The 11,402-nt window shown below is 34.9% G+C and overlaps 1 protein-coding gene across 25 annotated transcripts in view; it reads left to right on the top strand.

The window, feature by feature from the left end:
* The window catches only part of pHCl-1 (pH-sensitive chloride channel 1), a 79,757-nt gene that overhangs the window by 11,391 nt on the left and 56,964 nt on the right, over window positions 1-11,402 (top strand). Inside the window, exon 1 of one of the 25 annotated variants that reach the window (XM_086902617.1) lies at window positions 7,648-7,767. The exons of 23 other annotated variants lie outside the window; for them this stretch is intronic. The gene's annotated coding sequence lies outside the window, so the exon portion shown is untranslated. Of the gene's footprint in view, window positions 1-7,647; window positions 7,768-9,985; window positions 10,080-11,402 lie in introns of those variants that run through there. One more of the 25 variants, XM_086902615.1, reaches the window with a different exon arrangement.

The raw sequence follows: 11,402 nt of genomic DNA, 5'->3' as shown, positions 1-11,402 counted from the left end.
TGGCAGCTCTCTTCAATTATTATTATTATTATTATTATTGTTGTTGTTGTTGTTGTCTTTCTATATTTACGTTTAATGTAACACAAATTGAGGAGTAGATCGGATGATATTGCAAGTTGGGACGAGGAAAATTATTATTATTTCACGATGAATTGCACACAGATTCGATTGGGATCGAAAGAATTTACAAAGTGGAAAATATCGAGTGTGAAATTATCCGAGTTTCTTTCTTCCCTTTTTCCGAATTTTCTCAGTCGATACATACTCGTGACAGATTTTCCATATCGATTTTGCAAATTATTTTTTTTCTTTCCTTCGCTTCGTTCGATCAATTCTCCCCTCGAGTTTCGAAGATTCGACGAATAAGAGAATCCTATGGAAGAGAATTTATATAAGAAAAAAGACTTGGATTGGCTCGCTCGTTCAAACAAGGGACAAAATTACGAAGGAGGAATGCTCTCGTTCTTGATTAATTATCGAATTAATTAACCATGATGTTCCCAAAGGATGAACTAATTAACGAGGCGTTGTTTCCCAAATCTCTCTCGAGAATATCGAATTCGAGATATACCGATAAAAAAAGAAGGAGAGAGAGAGAGAGAGAGAGAGAAAACGGCGAAAAAGAAAATTTTATCTCTAAATATTGATCTCATTTTTGAGAGTCGAGTTTTTAGAATAGTCGTAAAACTCGAAGAAACTGCATTAGTTCATACCATCATAAAATTCTAAATACTTAGACAGACGGGAAGAAAACGATTGCTACTATTCCAGGAAGTGGGTCGTTGTTTTTGCGATACATATACGAGCGAGCAAAAAATTATCATCGCTTATCTGGAAGGGAACGAGTATAATTGCTTATTACCGTCGTCGTCGTTGACGCGATACAATTTCTCTCTCTCTCTCTGTCTCAACGTGGAAGCCTCGGTGGAAGAAGGAAGAAGGTTGCGTCGTACGTAAATATTTGAATTAAACTCGAGCGATACCGTTGTCCCTTGTACAACGTTCGTCGTGAAACGACGAGGTTGGTCCGTCAATTATTCAAGCGTTGTACACGAGATTCTTCGAGGCGGACAATTCGGTTGAAAATAAACCGGGCTCGTGTTTGGCTTGGAAAAATATATTTCGTTCGATTTAATCGTTGAAATTACGTTTTTAAAAAGATATCGATATATTTTGCAGATGAGGTTGGAATTGAAATTATCTCGTGAAGGGAAGATATCTTTAAAAAGAAATCCCGTAGAAAATATTTAGTTTAGAGGACGGAATTGAAATTCGACTTCGTCACTTGTTTCCAACATGATTATTTTATTCGATGAAATAAATCGAATCGATCTCGAGAAGAGAGAGAATTTCACATAAAAGGATAGAGGATCGAAATTATTTTGCAAAGAAATGAACAAAGAATTTTAGAGAAGAAGGAAGGAAAAGAAAGAATCTCGTAGAAAATATTATTCGCGCGTAAGATAAGAAGAATTGGAATTGAAATCCGTCATTTCATATTTCTCTCGTATCTAAGATTACGAAAAAAATAAACGTCGTTTTTTGAGAGATATTTTTAAAAATTTATCTCCCTGCACGAATCGAAGAGGAGAACGACCCAAGCTCTCCATTCTCTCTCTCTCTCTCTCTCTCCCCAACGTTTTTTCCACACGTCGCATCACGCGCGACTCGATGAATAGAATTGGCGGCGGATTAACGCGAAAGTTTGTTGTATCGGTTTTTAAAGCCGGCACGTTCGAAAGTGGAGGAGGAAACGTGGCAACAAACGGGGGGTAAGGCACGGCTCGTCTCGATTGTCGAGAAAAGTTTTATCGAGAACTGTCAGCCGATGGGTGTCACCGACGACGACGACGACCATTCCCTTACTATTCCCGCTCTATCAAAGGCGGATTTCGTTTCCAATGACGGCTTGTCCATTCCGCTCGCTCGTTCGAACTGTGAAGAAAAAAATCGAATAAAACTAGTGAGACCGGTGGGGAAAAAAAAAGAAACTGTTGTTAATTTTATTTTTCCAACGTTTCGAGGAATAATCGTGCCACTTATTATACATTGAAATTGCTTGAATTAGTAACTCGTATTTACATTTAAAAAGATTATCAACCGAGCAACAAGGTTTCCTTATATAGACATACACCGGTAAATATATGTGCAATAATAAAATGACGATTATATGGCGAGTGCAAAAGATAAAGATAATAAGATAAATGTATACAATATCCATATACAGAAAGTAGCGAATTTTTCGAGAGGGTGGAATACATTCTCATCCAGAGAAAAAAAAAAAGAAAAAAGAAAACAGCTTTCGACATTTGAACCCGAGGGTTTAAAATTCCCTCGCTTTCTCGGCACTGTTTCTCGCAGCGGACACGTACGATCCTCCACCAGGTACGATGGATAAAATGGCCTATCTTTCTTCTTCGGACGGAGAGCGGAAGATGACTCGAGAGGAAGGATGACACGTGAGTCGAACACGGTGAGGTGCACGTATCGTGTTCGACCTCGGTTGACCCGAAATGAAAGATAAAGGTGGGGAGGGGGGGGAGGGATGTGGGTGGTTGATCCTCTGTCTAACGTGAGTGACGTCAGAGAAAGAGTAGTAGGGGGAAGGTTGGGGCTGCGATATAACGGGATATCGAAGACTGACCGACCCCATTTGCCATTCCACCTCCCCCCCCCCTTTTACCACCACCCTCCCCTTTCGCATTTGGCCGACGAGTATTAGCCTCGCTAGTGGAAGGCCACGAACGCTGAGGCTCTCGCGACTAATTTGCAACGAGGAGATTAATTCGAGGGAGAAAGGATTCGTGGAAGGATTTCTAAAATTCGGAGTTTTCGACACGGTTCGTTCCATCCAAGCTGTTGTGCGACGTCGACGTTAATTTGCATACGATAATGACGGGATTTAAATTTCAGAGAAGCGAAAATCATTCCCATTATTTCGCTTTTAATTATCGACGCCGGTGTGCCAAGTCTTGTTGGGATCGGCTCTCTCTCTCTCTCTCTCTGTGCTCTCGGCCTGTTATTTTAGGAATGCACGAAGGACACTCGGATAAATCACGAAAATACGCGTTCACGTGGAGGTCAAGGGCGCCGATTTAATATGCATCTGGATCATTTATAATAACCGCATAATTCCAACGTTTCGCGCGTGAAAAGTTTCCATCATCCCCGATTAAGGTAACCTCTTGCATCCTCGAAACTGCTAATCGTTCCAAATCTATCGAAATTTTCCCCTTCCCTTTTCCCCACCTCTTTGGAAAATTGCACAGCGAATCTAGTTCCTTCGTTCGTTCGTTCCTTCGTTCTTTCGTTCTTTCGTTCGTTCGAGAGAGAGAGAGGAGGGACGAGTTATTACTATTATAGAGAATCGCAATTTTTGTGGTAATCCTTCTTGGAGATAAGAAAGAAAGAAAGAAAGAAAGAAAAGATAAATTCGTCACGTTACGTCAAACATTTCTTTATTTCGCAATCAATCTGTGCGCAATTATCTGGGATGATCGATCAAAATCGATTATTATTATCGATAATAATAGTAACAATAATAATAATAATTATACGCTTTTTTTAATTTCCACTCGTTTCGGGCAATTTGGCGTGGAGAGTAGACACGTTGTTATTGTTAATCGATGCTTTATTTATCCGTGAAGCACGTTTGGGATTACGTTCTCGATTACCACTGTTGCGTAATAATATTCCCGTTCTAATTATCAATTGCATCGTTAATTGTGGGGGGGGGGGGGGGCGTTGGGACAACCGTTATCTCGAATTTTGCATCCGGTGAAATTTTTCCATTCATTCCGTTCCTCGAGGAGGGCGATATACGACGATTCGTGTGATTATTTCGTACTTCGACGATAATCGATTTGCTCGAGGACGAGTGCTTTCGTTTCTTCGAAATTGATCAGAAGGAAAAAAAGGAAAGGGAGAAAAGAAGATAAGGTTACGATTATACGAAAACAATGACGCGTAAAGATTACTACTTCTTCTTCTTTTTTTCTTCTCTTTTTTTTTTTAATTCGATTATTTCAACGATAATCGATTTGCGGGAAGACGAGTGCCCGTTTCTTCGAAATTAATCAAAAGAAAAAAAAAGAAAAAAAAGAAGAAAGGAAGAAAAGAAGATACGATTATAAAACAATGACGCGCAAAGATTATTTGTATTCTCCTTTCTTTTTTTTCTTTTTTTTAATTCGTTCGTTCCACGTGTTACCTCGACACACGTCACGGGATTAAATCCCTTTCGACGATGGATTCGTTCGGGATATCGCAATTTTAATAATACGCACACGTGTATACGTTCGTGGAACGACAGTAACCGGACGATGAATAACACGTTCACTCGATATGGATGACGAATTTTTTAGAAAATTAGACAAGCAAAAACTTAACCTTTAATTCCCCTAAATAAATTATTATACAGAAGCGTGTAGGGGGAAAGGGGGGGGAGAAAAAAGAGGAAGGAAATTGAAACGTACGTTCAGGACAATGTAATATGGATATAATGGATATAATGTTCCTCGCTTTTGCACTGTCGTTTCGCATGATGTTCTTTTTAAGTGGGCGAGTCATTTTTAAAGAAGAGCAAATTAAACGAGGGGCCAGACTCTTTCGAGTGGGCTATTAACCTCATTTCGTTCAACTCCATTTCTATCGTTCTAAATTCACGCTGAATTCGTACGCGATATCAGATTCATCGTTTCTTCTTCTTTTCTTTTTTTCTTTTTTCCTCGGCTGCGACAACAGGCACGCGCTTTTCCTTGACTGTGGTGAATAGAAACTTTGTGAAGGTACTTTTAAAAATATTGAAAAGTGTATATACTCTTTTTAAAAAAGTACAATGAAGTGCGGTTCACAGTAAAGATATTTTTAAACAAATATATCGTGTACATATTTTTGTTTCATTCCGTTAATTTTATCGAAGAAAAACGCGGCATAGATGATCTTTTATCTTTACTTCATTGTGAAAGTACTTTTAAAAGTACTTTTCACTTTTAAAAATATTTTTAAAAATATCTTTATTGCGAACTTCATTGTGAAAGTATTTAAAAAAAATATATACACTTTTCAATATATATATATATATATATGCATTTTTAAAAATACTTTCGCAATGAAGTAAAAATATTTTTAAAAATATCTTTATTGTGAATTTCATTGTGAAGGTATTTAAAAAAAGTATATACACTTTTCAATATACATATACATTTTTAAAAATACTTTCACAATGAAGTAAAAATATTTTTAAAAATATCTTTATTGTGAACTTCATTGTGAAAGTATTTAAAAAAAGTATATACACTTTTCAATATATATATAAATATATACATTTTTAAAAATACTTTCGCAATGAAGTAAAAATATTTTTAAAAATTATCTTTATTGTGAACTTCATTGTGAAAGTATTTAAAAAAAGTATATACACTTTTCAATATATATATATATGCATTTTTAAAAATACTTTCGCAATGAAGTAAAAATATTTTTAAAAATATCTTTATTGTGAACTTCATTGTGAAAGTATTTAAAAAAAGTATATACACTTTTCAATATATATATATATATATATGTATTTTTAAAAATACTTTCGCAATGAAGTAAAAATATTTTTAAAAATATCTTTATTGTGAACTTTACTTCATCGTGAAAGTATTTAAAAAAAAATATATATATATTGAAAAATACTTTCACAATGAAGTAAAATTCGCAGTAAAGATATTTTTAAAAATATATATCGAAAAGTGTACATATTTTTGTTTCATTTCGTTAACTTCATTGTGAAAAGTACTTTTAAAAAAAGTATGTACACTTTTTAATATATATTAAAATAAATATCTTTATTGTGAACTTTACTTCATTGTGAAAGTATTTAAAAAAAATATATACACTTTTTAATATATATATATATATATATATATATATATATATTTTTAAAAATACTTTCGCAATGAAGTAAAGATATTTTTAAATAAATATATATTTTGAAAAGTGTACGTATTTCCGTTTCATTCCGTTAATTATTATCGAAGAAAAACGCGGCATGGATAATCATTATCTTTTTCACGAAAGTGAACTTTACTTCGTTCGAGGGCTCGTTTCAAAGTAATTCGTTAGTGAAGTAGAGGTAATCGAGGATAGTGGCGTTAGTGGGATGTTGTAGTCGAGCCGGAGAATATCTCAGGAGCTTGTGATGTCTTTCCATTATGATATAATCGAGTGAGCACTTGGCAGGGATGGAAGGCTTCCTCTCTCGATAAAATACGTACTTACGTCGAAGACGATAAATTATCGCGCGAAATGTTGTGAGCACAAATGTTGTATATTCAAGGGAAACGTTTTATCCTTTCGAACATTTTACATTCGGATATTTCACTTTGATTAAAAATTATTCAAGAGCGTAAGGATGATGGAACGATCTATGATGCGAAAGAAAAATTGTAGATTCTTTCCTTTTTTTTTTTTTTTTTTTAATATCTTATTATATTAGATTCCGCTTTATTAATTAAATTTAATTAAGGATGGAACGATCTACAGACGTAGAGTTGAGAAGGAAGTATTGCATAATTTTCCCCTTTTAAATATTTTTACATCGTCATTCTTCAGACTCTAATTAAATTTTAATCAAATATATAGATAGGATGATTAAAATCTGCGAGACCGAGAAATTAGATTACGAAAAATAAAAAATAAAAAAATTGTATCCAACATTAACGTATATTATTATTATTATTACGCGATAAGAAAGGCGAGATATTTAAAAAAAAAAAAGAAATAAATAAATTCCCGATATCGATTTGAAATTTCCAAATTTCGTGAATGAGCGGCTATTCCTATTATTTATTTATTTATCTATCTATCGAGACACTTATCTTTCGATCGAGACATTCGACGGAGGCGTGAATGATTATCAAAAAGATTGAATTTTCATTAGCGTCTAAAAATCGACGCGTCACGCAAGAGAGTCGCAATTAAATAATTGATCGATCGATCGATCTCCACCGCTTTTGACACGATACACGCGATAAGATTCGTGAATAAGACGCGTCTAACAATATTGGATATATATCTCCCGATTAAATCTCGAGGGCCTCTTTCGTCGCGTATTTCACGTCCACCTCGATATCGTAATTCAAGCTGCCGCGCCAGCCTACTACAAACTTAACCGGCGACGGGTCAAAATAATTCGATCGAAAGTAAATAAATTAAACTCGTAAAATTGATCGATCACGCGAATTATTTATGCCTCGTAATTAAACATTTACGTATTACGCGGCTTGATATAACTTCGATGGTAAATTGAATCATATAATAATTAATATTCTGCAAAGGGAGTTATAATTAACTTAGTCGAGATTATGCTATTACACAGGTGATATATAACTACTATCTCTACACTACGCTGTACCATTGGTGGCGGTCTCTTGATTCGATATAATCAATTTTTTTATTTCCCTTACATCGATCCGATAATCGATAATGTTATAAGTATAAAAATTGCAAAGAAATAAATTGGCTCGCGATACGATCACACGTTTTCAACAGCGTCGATTATACGTTTATGGAATGGCGTATTTATATTACGATGTTTATATCGTGGGACACGGAGCGTCCTAACCTTCTACTCCTTCGTTGCTTGAAACGGTCGAGTTTAGTATCTCGTGCGAGTTCGACGCGTGCGCACGTGCGTACAAGACTTCGCTCGTATACGACGGGTGTCGAAAGGAAAAGAGAATACAATTGTCGGTATAAATGAAGATGGAACGTGAAATGGTATGGTTTCAACGTATACGCGGCGAGGCAATGAAAATGCATCGATTATTGTTGGAATGAAAAAATGGAATCGAAATGAAACGGATGGTTGTAAACGAATGTTAGAGGGGATTCACGATTTGGCAATATCGATACAAAAAAGTCTAATTTTTCGTATTTTCCTTATCGTTAAAATATATACTCGTAAAAAAAAAAAAAAACTATTGAGATTAGGAAAAATTAATGATTTATGATTAAGAATTTGATTCTTTCAGATTAAGAAATTAAAATAATCGACGCTCCACTATCGATTTTAAAAGAATTTTGAAAATCCTTATTGTTAAAATATATACTCGTAAAAAAAAAAAAAAAAAATCATTGAGAATAGGAAAAATTGATTTCTATTCGATTTATCACGTTGATTAAGAATTTTTCTCAGATCGAAATTAGAACTACTTTTTAAATTTTTCATCGAGAACGAATTACTTTGCAGGTATAATAGAAAAAAAAAAAAAAGTATTAAACTTAACGGCGACGATAGAGCGGAAATTATAATTGAATGAAAAAGTAAAATTGGTCAAAGGTGAATCAAAGGTAAACGAAGGTAAATCGAGCAATGGACAATTGACACTGTGGGTAGACACTTGTTATGTTCTAAAATTATCGTCGTTGTGGAATGGAATTTCTATCTTGAAAAGAAAGAAAAAAAGAAGAGCGTGGCTATTGCGGTTAGAGAATGGACGGTGGCGAGGGAAAAGTATCGTAGATCTCACCGATAGGGAAAGCTAGCTAGAGTCGAACAGGTGTGATTGTTCTCATGGAAATTGTTCCGAAACGTTTTGCATTTCGTTTGATCAATGTCGTGGATCATCGTGGTTTTTGCAAGTAGATATATCTTCTTTCCAGCGTTGCTCTTTGCGAAATCGAATCTTTACACTTTACTTTACTCAGTTTCTACTGGCGTTGTAGATCGAATAATTGTTCCAGATCGATTAATCCTCTTTGCGGATCGAATCCAACGTGGAATCGATTCGATTACTATTTTATTGCAATACTCACTGTTTTTTTCACACAGTTTTTCAACGAGATAAGATAATCTTATCTTACCTTTTTCTGGGTTCTAGAAAGAAACATTAGATTGAAGAAAAATTTAATCATAAGATCGATAGAAAAGCGAGATACAATTTTTCTTTTTATAGTTTTTAACGACAGAATTATTTATAAACGTCTATTAATCGCGCGGCAGATGCTAAAGAGCCGCCTCTTTATTTCATACGGGTGAAGTATTTAGATCGAGAACAAAGGTTATGAAGCTGATTGAAAGTTTTCAGATATTTCGACGAAATCGTATTTTACATCGTGTATCGAGCTCGTTCACATCGAGAGCACATTCTCGACTTGAAAAGTTGGTGAATACAGAATTCGCATGGAAGAAATAGCTAAAAGGTGATTGAAAAGAGTCGGTGTTACAATATATATTTTTCAAAGCTTTCTCTTCCGTACGTTTTTGTCACACGTTTATAAATCGCAACGTTATTTCCCTTCTTCAATTTTTATTTGTCGATGGAAATATCACTCGTGCATCGCGAATAAGACCTTTTAGTTGTTTCAAAACTTTTTACAATCATAGTCGTACATACATTTTACCGAAAGTAAAAAAAGTGTTTATTTTATTCTTTCGTGCACTTTTCAGAAACAGGATAAAGAGATAAAAAATTGTTATCTTCGCGAATTCCACAATTGATATTATAAAAGATATTACGTGACTGCTCGATGAAAATTATTACGTATTACGTTCTTCGACTTTGATACACTTGAAAATGCCAGAGTTCGATCAAGCTTTGCAAATGAGCGTTCACGCAACAGTCTGTCCCTTTGCTTGTGTGCGTGTTCACGAAGAAACGGTGCCAAGGTACGAAACTGTCGCACCAATGCGTGTGCGTTTACTACTTTACACATTGACTAACTGTTCTTACATCGATCGAAACCGTTACACGATATTTTTACCCGATCAAAATTGAGTTTAAGGTTTGTAGAGATATTCGAGATCGATTTGAGGAACGTCTAGACGAATGTTTTTTCATGGCATTATTCTCGTTATTACGGGAAAAGGGACACCTATATGCAAAAATAGCATGCTCGATCGATATTACCGGTCGACAGTTCTCCTTTCGACCGCATAATTTCATCGACCCTGTCGCTCTTTGTAACAATTTCACGTTACCTGTTCTTTGTATAAATCTGCGTAAAATATCCAGCAAGAACGATCGATCGCGTCGTTCTAATCTTTAACAATTGTTGTTAGTATGTGGAAATGTAAGAATTATTTATAGGTCGTTTCATAAAAAAATTAGAAAAAAGTTAGGTTAGAAGAATGTTTGTATTTGTTCCATAGTGCAGTTTGCAAAGAAATAATCGTGTAAGTTTGCACGTGACACGTTAACCTTATTTTCTAACCTAACCTATTGTAATCATTCTGTTTAAAAAAAAAAAAAACATTTTTAACTAATTCACTTACGATGTAATGAGGTAAAAGGTTATCAAAAGAAAATCTTTTTTTACAAAGACTGTGTTTATGAAAAGGTGAAATGATACGTCGAAATAAATTTCTTAAAGGAGATTATCGAGTACGGATCATAGTCGACAGCAAAGTCGACAATGAATATCGAATATCGAAAATCTTCAAGCGGTATCAATGCGTATGATCCTGTACACGCGATAGGTTAGGTCGACTTCAGTGCGGTATACGTTTATATTTTGTGATTCTGTTGTTCATCGTTTATATTCACGTGTGTTTGTGACACACATCTGTATCGAGTTGGACGTTACATCGATGCTGTCGCCGTTGCCATCGTTATGTAGGCGAAAAATAATAAATTATTACTTCTCGACATGACGAATAAAAGATTTTTGTCCATCATTCTTCAAATTCCATCGAAATGCCAAAGATATACAGTGCTGAATAATACGTTCATGAATAATTTCCATTATTTTCTGGTATCGATTTTAATATTTCGATTTTAACATTTTCTATAAATTTTACGACGAAATTTGAATAACATTGTTTCGATGATTACGTAGAATAATTTGACTTTTATCGCGAATGTTTCGATTGTTTTCGACAATAGAGATTTTGAAAAATTGTTTGTCCCGCTTTTCGGAAATGGAACTCGGCAAGCTGGAAAACTTGCAACGCTTCAGATTGTTTCAACTTTTGTGTAAATGACAGAAAAGCTATTTATTTCCTTTTTTTTTTTTTTTTTTTTATTTTTCGAAGTGTAAAATGAGCGGGAACGATTGAAGAAACGAAAGAAAGGTTCAAGTTATTAGATAATCGTTTGACGTTGGTAAGACATAACGAACGGTTAACTAGGATAGGTTAGCGCACAGTGTGCACGAATCGGGCCACGGGGCCAAGGCTGAACGTTGGTTGTTACTAACGTTGCTGGCAACACCCCGATGGCTGGTCACCGTCAATTGCGAGAAAGCTGGCGCGACTTGGCGTCGCGATGCTCCCAAATCGTACCAACTTCTCCCTATTCTCTATGAAAAATCACCAGAATTCGAGAATCGGAAATCCTCCATATCCCATATAAATTTCGTATAAAAAAAATCTTTGGAATTTCAATCGAAAATTTTCAATTTTGCATTTATCT

This window comes from Apis florea, unplaced genomic scaffold, assembly GCF_048593485.1.
Source record: "Apis florea isolate Af1SG1 unplaced genomic scaffold, ASM4859348v1 contig_2272_pilon, whole genome shotgun sequence".
Taxonomy (NCBI): Eukaryota; Metazoa; Arthropoda; class Insecta; order Hymenoptera; family Apidae; genus Apis; species Apis florea.
The sequence above is the reverse complement of the archived record's forward strand: the minus strand, read 5'-3'. Positions and strand labels throughout refer to the sequence as shown.